Below are 7993 nucleotides of genomic sequence, written 5' to 3'. Positions count from 1 at the left end.
GACCAGTAGGAGGTGCCGCGGTGGTGAGTCCCAACATTGTCACACTGCGCTATTGATATTTAAGCAGCTTCTGCTTGCCTCTTGCAGCCATGCACCAAAAACTGAGCTAACAGGTCCGGTTGTAATGCAGAAATCTCCACCTCATTCTGGAGAAAGAGAAACATTTCAGTGTCTTGGCTACGCCTACAAGGTCCATCTGCAATGGGTGGGACTGGGCAGTCTTTGTTGCTGTTGTACGTTGCTGCAGCTGAAGACTGCCAGGAGCTCAGAAATGCTGCCTGCACATTCAGTGCTGTCTCTCTACTATGGGCGGGGTCCTATGGGTAGCAATAGCATGATCTTGGTGTTGCCAAATCTCATGATTTTTATCACAAATCTCATGATGTTTGGTGTTTTCCTTACAGCTCCAGCTACTGGGGCCAAGTAATCAGGTAAGAATCTCACCTTTCCTTTTTTATAAAAAAGCTTCTAGCCCTCATGGTTGTGGAGAAAAGCTGGTCAATGTGACCTGGGTGTCCCCTAAAGACACAAACCAAAAGACAAATATACAAAGAACCCTAATTTATTATTTTCCGTAAATCTTATGATTTGGGGGTTGGCAGTACTGTGATCTATGTCTTGAATCTCTTCATTCAGTGTTTCAGGCTGCTCCCATTGCTGGGTACCAGAACACTTTATTTTTAATGTTGAGGAACAAAACTAGAATTTTAAGTTTTAAATCAAAAAGTAGAGCTGGGACCAAGACACAAATGTCAGAGCTGGATTTTGAACCCAAACATCGACGCTGTCTGGAGCCACAGTCCATTGTCCAGATAAGAACGCCAGCTGTGAAATTTGGATTTAGCTCTGTGCTCACACCCGGAGCCCCTCCAGGTGTGTGTCCCAGCTAGAGGTAGACAGGGAATTTTCAGACAAAAACATTTTCATCAGAAAATGCTGATTCATCAGAGCAGGAAATGCTGGCAAGAAAGAGCCCGTTCTGACAAATGTCCTCGTTCGAGTTGAAAATATGCGGGAAGTTCCGAAGTTGTCAACACATCCAATTTCACCATTTTTGAAACCAAAGTTTCATGCTATTGGTTTGAAACAACATTTTTGTTTCAAAACATTTCAAAATTATTGAAATTAAACATCTTCATTGACCTGATCCAAATTCCACCCCCACCCCCAGATTGTTGGCTTGTGAAAATTGTTGAGATTTCGACTTTTTGTCCAAATTTGGGGTGGGATTTTTTTTTAATCTTAATCTTTCATGGAATGGGAAAACTCCTCTTGCGAATAGCTCGAGGGCTGATGCAGAATGTGGTGGGAGCCCATCTCCGGTAAGACTGTATCAATGGTTTTCAACCAGGGGTACACGCAGAGCTCTTCCAGGGGGTCCATCAACTCATCTAGATATTTGCCTAGTTTTACAACAAGCTACATAAAAAGTGCTAGTGGAGTCAGTACAAACTAAAATTTCATACAGAGAGTGACTTATTTATACTGCTCTATATACCATACACTGAAATGTAAGTACAATATTTATATTCCAATCAATTTATTTTATAATTATATGGTAAAAGTGAGAAAGTCAGCAATTTTTCAGTAATAGTGTGCTGTGACACTTGTATTTTTATGTCTGATTTTGTAAGCAAGTAGTTTTTAAGTGAAGCAAAACTTGTGGGTATGCAGGACAAATCAGACTCCTGAAAGGAGTATAGTAGTCTGGAAAGGTTGAGAACCACTGCACTATATTATAGTTACTATGGATCAAACCAGTGGTGTATCAAAACTGGTATCCTGTACCCTGGAAGTGGAATACCTGATGCTTCAGAGGAAGGCTTATCCTGATGATAACCGCCTGGAGCACATTAGCTCCTGCTGCACACAGAGTAGAAAAATTCCTTCCTGACCCCTCTAGTGACCAGCACAGCCCCTGAAGTATGACAATAGATGAGACTTGTATTAGCTTGCATAACATTGCAAAACCAACTGCAATGTTAGTATAAAGTGGATCAGGTGAGCATTAAAGCTGGGGCTTGATGGTAGCTGAGGGTATTTCCCAGGCTGCTGTTCCTCGGCTGCAAACTGCATCAGGGAACGGAAACAACTGCACATTTATAGGGCCACATACTGGGCCTGTGCACAAATGCACAGACAAGCTGTACCACTATTCTCTGTGTCCTCTGACCAGCTCTTTTTCCCTTCTGCTGGGATTCTGATGGCATTGAGTGGCTTTAGATAGATCTGTCCCCAGGATACCTGCTTGGCTAGCCAAGGTCTCATTCAGAAATGTGAGCTGGGCTTCCTAGGTCAATATCGACAATTTTTCCCCCTTCCAGCTGGTAGCCAATGACTTTAGTTTATTATTCATTATTCACTGCACCAGAAGAGAAGCAGAGAGGAAATTATTTAGTAGTGCGCTGGGAATAGATGGAGCTGGGGGTGGAAGGCAACAGGGCGAAGATACAATCCATTTCACAGGCAGCTGAGACAAGCAGTGGGAATGTTGTGCTCTGCTCAACAGGACAGCTGTGCAGAGGGACACGTTCCCAGGGTGAGAGTGAGTTGGAGTTTGCCCTGGTAGCCAGGAGCAACCGATAGCAGAAGAGAATCTAATTCCCTCACTTCTCAGGCACCTGAGCCTTGACCTTATAATGCTGGGCTCCTGGAGTTGGTGCCACCTGTCTGGCTCTCCGTTGCCTACAAAGAGTTGCCTGCATTGGTTGACCCTTCATTACAAGTTGGGGAAAATGGAATTTTCATCAGACTCCCCAACGCCCTCCATAATGCTCCACTTCCATTCTATTAGAGAGGGAAGGCGGTCTAAGGAAGAGTCCTGGGCACTAAGACTCCTTGGTTCCATTCCCAGCTCCACCACTAACTCTCTATATGACCTTGGGCAAGTCACTTCCCCATTTTCTGCCTCAGTTTCCCCATCTGTGTAATTGGGGGTAATGATACTGATGCATCATTTCCATGCCAGTGTGGGGGCCTCATGCACTGGTGCGCCTCAGTGCTTCCTATTCTCTGCCTGAGGCACATAATAGCTTAGTCTCCTGAAGGCTCTAATTTGAGGTTAGTGTGGGGTGCTGGGCGGTGTTGGTAGCCAGTGATATACAGGAGATCAGATAAGATCATCTGTTGGTCCCTTCTGGCCTTAGACATTGTGACTCTATCTTTGCAAAGAGCCTGGAGATTTAGAGATGTGAAAGCCCTAAAACCTGTCAGTGCAAAGGACTATCAGCCAGGTCTGTCATCTCTCCAAGGTAAGACAGTTTCCTCTGAAAAGACATGGAGATGCATTTTTATTCAATGCAATTGGCTTTTGAGCATAGCTTCTCGTCCCCTCCACCAGCCCTGCCCTGGAACTAGAGAGGGAACAGAGTGAGACCGTGAAGGAAGAAAGACCAGTATGTGAGTGGCTCTTGCCCAGAATAGAATTGGTGGAGAAGGATCCAGACCTTCTTGCTCAGCTCACACTCAGGTAGATACCAGTAGCTGGACACAGATCCTGAACTGAACGTGGGCAACCCGTCTTCAGACTTGGCCACCTAAATGGGAAGCTGCTTGCCCAGCTCAGACAGTGGGCACGTAGGCACGTCAGATGGGTGTCCTGCTCATTGTGAGTGCCCAAAAGTAGGTGAGAAAAGCAACCCAAGGACAGAGTGGGGGGATGTCGGCAAGTGAAGGAGAGTCACGCAACGTCGTACGCGGAAAGTTTGCTCGCCGCCTATAACTTTATAGCAAGCCCAGCGTCCGCGGCAGAGCACTCGCTTCTCTGGATAAATAGGTCCCACTGACAGGTGAATGACTGGAGTCTCTGAGAAAGTTGAAGGTTATATTACTAGTGCATTATTGATGATCCTGCTCTGAAGAGCTTGGACTGCTTCCCCAGCTCTGTGTCTGTGCACGGCAGCCGAGAAATGATTGAGCAGCCCAAAGCCCAAGCTACAAGGGAATAACTCTTTTTCAGTCCAGGCCCTAAGGAGATTCAATGATTAACAGCACCGCGGCAGAAGAATCCTGATTTTTCCCAAGCTCGGCTCTGCCACGGATGATCCCGCTGCCTCAATCGTTAAACCCACGGCCAGGGGGTTCTGCCCCACATCAGTGCGGAAGGCAAGCCTGTGGCTTCTGTCGCTGTTCCTTTGTAATTATTATTTCTCATTTGTATTACGCGTGTGGGAGAGGAAACTGAGGCACAGAGTGGGGAAGTGACTTGCCCCAGGTCACACAATAGGTCAGTGGCAGAGTCAAGGCCAGGTTCCTGTCCACTTGACCACACTGCCTCCAGGAACCAATGCCATTGCTCTTCTCTCTCTGCCAGCTCCAGTTCTTCCCTGGCTGCCGTGAAATGATTCATAGACAGAAACAAGCTGATAAACAGCAGGAAGCTTCCCCCGGCTCTAGAAACCAATCATCAAAACCTCCCACAGCATCTTCCCAGACGCCCTAAAACCCCACATGTTCTTCAGTGTTTGTAGAGCATCTATCCTGGCTGGCCCCCATCTTCCAGAGTGGGAGTCACCAATTCTCCCGGCTGTGTAGAGAGGCCTATGAAAGCCAGGAGGATCAGCTTGACAGGGACAGTGCCCAGAGGTGCAGGACTTGAGAGGACCATGGAGTCGGCCTGAGTGTTCGCAGAGTTTTTAAAACACGTTTCTTGGGAACCTGGTGGATGTTTTAACCTGGGATGGTTCTGTTTGTATTTTCTTTTACAGCCAAATAAAATAAAGCGTTGCTGGCCAGCCACTGGCTGCATGATAGAATATCCTGCTATGTGGAAAGGTTTTGTCACCCAAAGCATGGCTCTGTGGCACAACTGAGGCTACGGGGACGCACATAGTGGGGTTTGTTTGTTTTTCCAGCTTCCACCATTAGCCAGCTACCTTGAAGCACGTCTGTAGCAGCTCACTGCCATTCCTGGGCAATCGTGAGATGGTTGAGTTCAGAGCAATTCAATCAAGCTGTCCACCAGCGCACTTGTCAAGTATTGTCAGAAGCGCGCACACACACTGTATAGGAACACAATCGGCATGCTTAGATACTCTTATCATGGGCCCCACTGTAAAAAAACTAGCTAGCTAGATCCTCACCAGGGGTTAAAGATGGTCCCTGCCCCAAAGAGCTTATGATCTAAATGAGAGACAACGGGTGGACACTGGCAGACAGACAAACGGGAGCACGACTCAATATTTTTTTTTAAACAACCTCTGTGCCTCAGTTTCCCATCTGGAAAAGTGGGCTGATACTACTTCCTTAGCTCACCGGCAGGTTGTGAATTCATGAATGTTTGTAAGGCGCTCAGGTTCTATTGGCATGGGTGCCACAGAAGTATTTAGAGAGAAGCTGAGGGAGATAAAATCTTTTATTGGACCAACTTCTGCGGGTGAGAGAAACAAGCTTTTGAGCTTCAGCGCAGCTCTTCTTCAGTATCTAGATGGAGCTAGTCTACAATGCTGTGTAGAAAAACAATACTGGTTGGGACTGCTGACCTTTCAGAAGGCATTGACTTACAAATCTGCTTTCTGCACTTAATTATGTTTGTGTTCTCATCTGGTCCCACACCAATGTCAATTGCAAGAACAAACTTAAGTGTTTGCCTTGCCTCCCTCTGCTGATGGCTAACAGCAAAACCAGAACTAGTGAAGACAGACCAATAGGAGCCTGAGGAAGAATCTAAGAAACAGCTGGATATTGATACATTGATTAGCTCCTGCAGTTCCCTTAACTACAAGATCTATAATATACAACAAAACAAAACAATGTACTTTTCAAGCTGTTCTCAGTGGGTGGATGTGGCAAAAAGTGACCGGTGATTTTGCATGCCTCCATTTTTGAGGGGCCAGGTACTCAGCCCTCCTGAAACTCAGCCCTTCTGGAACTTAGCCCTTGTGGTGTTTCAAGCTGGATTTCCCCAAACTGAGGCACTTACTATACACTAGTCTATTTTGAAAATGCAGCCCTTAGTTGGTAAAGGAGTGTGTGAATGACATGACATATCCTGGTTTAATAATGTTACACTCTGGAAGGTGCAACGTCAGTGCCAGCTCTCATGATTTTATTGTGAGTCTCACCATATGCGGTGATTTTTTTTTTCTTAAATCCCCAGCTCCTGGAGTTGTGAGAATCTCAGCTTCCATTTTTTTTAAAAAGGAAATTTTTTGCTGATAGTTGTGGAGTAAAGCTTGAAAACTTGACCTGAGCACACCCAAAAAGCTCAGAAAGCAGGAGACAAAGAACAATGACCCCAAACTTATTTTTTAAAAATCTCATGATTTTTAAGCCAAACTCATGATTTGCTGACTCTTGCTTTTGAGTGCTTAGGGTTGGCGATATGGAGATCCCAAAAGCCCTTTAGAAACTACTATGTCTCACCCAGTGAGAGAGGGTGGAATTATTGCACCCACTGCACAGAATGAGAAGCTGAGGCCCAGAGAGATGAAATTGATTTGCTCGCACCCTGGTTCAATGGCATAGGCAGAAAGAGGACCCAGGAACCCTGACAATATGTGTCACTTCCTCTAAGCACTAGACAAAAGACCCTCTACTGCAGTGCCACAGAAAGACAGGCAGCTTCCATCTTCCAGCAGGTCCTTCGGCAAATGATTGCAACTGGCAGAGAGTAAAATCCCTGAGAGGGCATGATTCTGCTCTCACTCAAACCAAGGTAACCCCTTTGAAATCAATGGAGTTAGTTCAGTGTAAGTGAGAACAGAATCCAGTCCAGAAATTCCTTAATTTGGAGCAGTGCCCAGAACTCAGGCTTCTGTGGAAACCAGCCAGAGTGCTGGGCCTTCTTGAAATGTCCCTGACTTCTCCTCTGCCCCGTCTCGCCGGCAAGGGGCCTTCCTGTGTGACAGCACCTCCACTTGATTAGAACCCATTCCTGGCATCTGCCGAGGTTCCGCTTATGGTATCTAATTAGTTCTACAGCAAACAGCCGTTCGGAGGCCCAAACAACATTGTTTCATTTATAAGCAGGAAACAGCTGCCCTCTTTTTTTGCATATGGAACTAATTTAAAAATGTGTTAACCCCTCCCTGTAAGACTACCTGGAGAGAGAAGTGCACTGCTGATGTATAACCTTAGGTGACATTGTGCTGTCTGAGTGTGTTATGCAAATGCCCATCAAGCGACTCAGGGAGCATTCTGCTTTCAAAGCAACACGCCCCTGCGTTGCACAGTGCAGAATGCAATGCGTAGAGCACCTGCCGGGAGAGGAGAGGTGGTGGCACACCACTAGGGGGCCACCAAATTAAAAGGATGGAAAGGTCTGCAGAGGTGCTATCTGGTCCCCATTGACCAAAGGGCAAGTCTTAGCTCAACTTCCCTTCCCCTGGAACAAGTAAGTGGGGAAGGACTGTAAATTGGTTGCTGGGTTAAATATTGGAGATAGAAGCCTTTGGGGAAGTCAGGCCCTGTCATGATGTATGGAATTTCAGATCTTCTTTAACAGGTGGTGTTTATCAAAGAATTAGCTACAGGCTTCCACACAGCTTGAATTCCAGCTTTGTCTGTCTTGTTTACCATGGACCACACTATATGCACTCTATGCAACACACAGAGATAACTAGCGGTTGAATAATATGCTGCAAGTAAATATAGCATCACAGGCTCCATAGCCAGGGTCATAGGGCTCAGTTGAACCCAGGGCCGGTGCAACCTATTAGGCGACCTAGGCGGTCGCCTAGGGCTCTAGCATTTGGGGGGCAGCATTTTCTTCGGCGGCGGCTGGATCTTCAGCTGCCCCAGTCGTCGTCGGCATTTAGGTGGAGGGAGCTGGGGCAGGGGGGCGGGGGGAGGGCCACCTGCAGCAAGTAATGGCGGGGAGCGGCGGCACTCAGGGGAACTCCTTGCCCCAGCTCACCTCTGCTCCACCGCCTCCCCTAAGCACACCACCCCACTCTGCTTCTCTCCCTCCCAGGCTTGCGGCGCCAAACAGCTGATTGGCACCGCAAGCCTGGGAGGCGGGAGAAGTGGAGCAGCGATGGCGTGCTCGGGGAGG

The sequence above is a fragment of the Terrapene carolina genome, unplaced genomic scaffold (assembly GCF_002925995.2).
Source record: "Terrapene carolina triunguis isolate 2854851 unplaced genomic scaffold, T_m_triunguis-2.0 Scaffold236, whole genome shotgun sequence".
In the NCBI taxonomy this organism is placed as follows: domain Eukaryota; kingdom Metazoa; phylum Chordata; order Testudines; family Emydidae; genus Terrapene; species Terrapene triunguis.
This window is presented reverse-complemented; position numbering follows the sequence as displayed.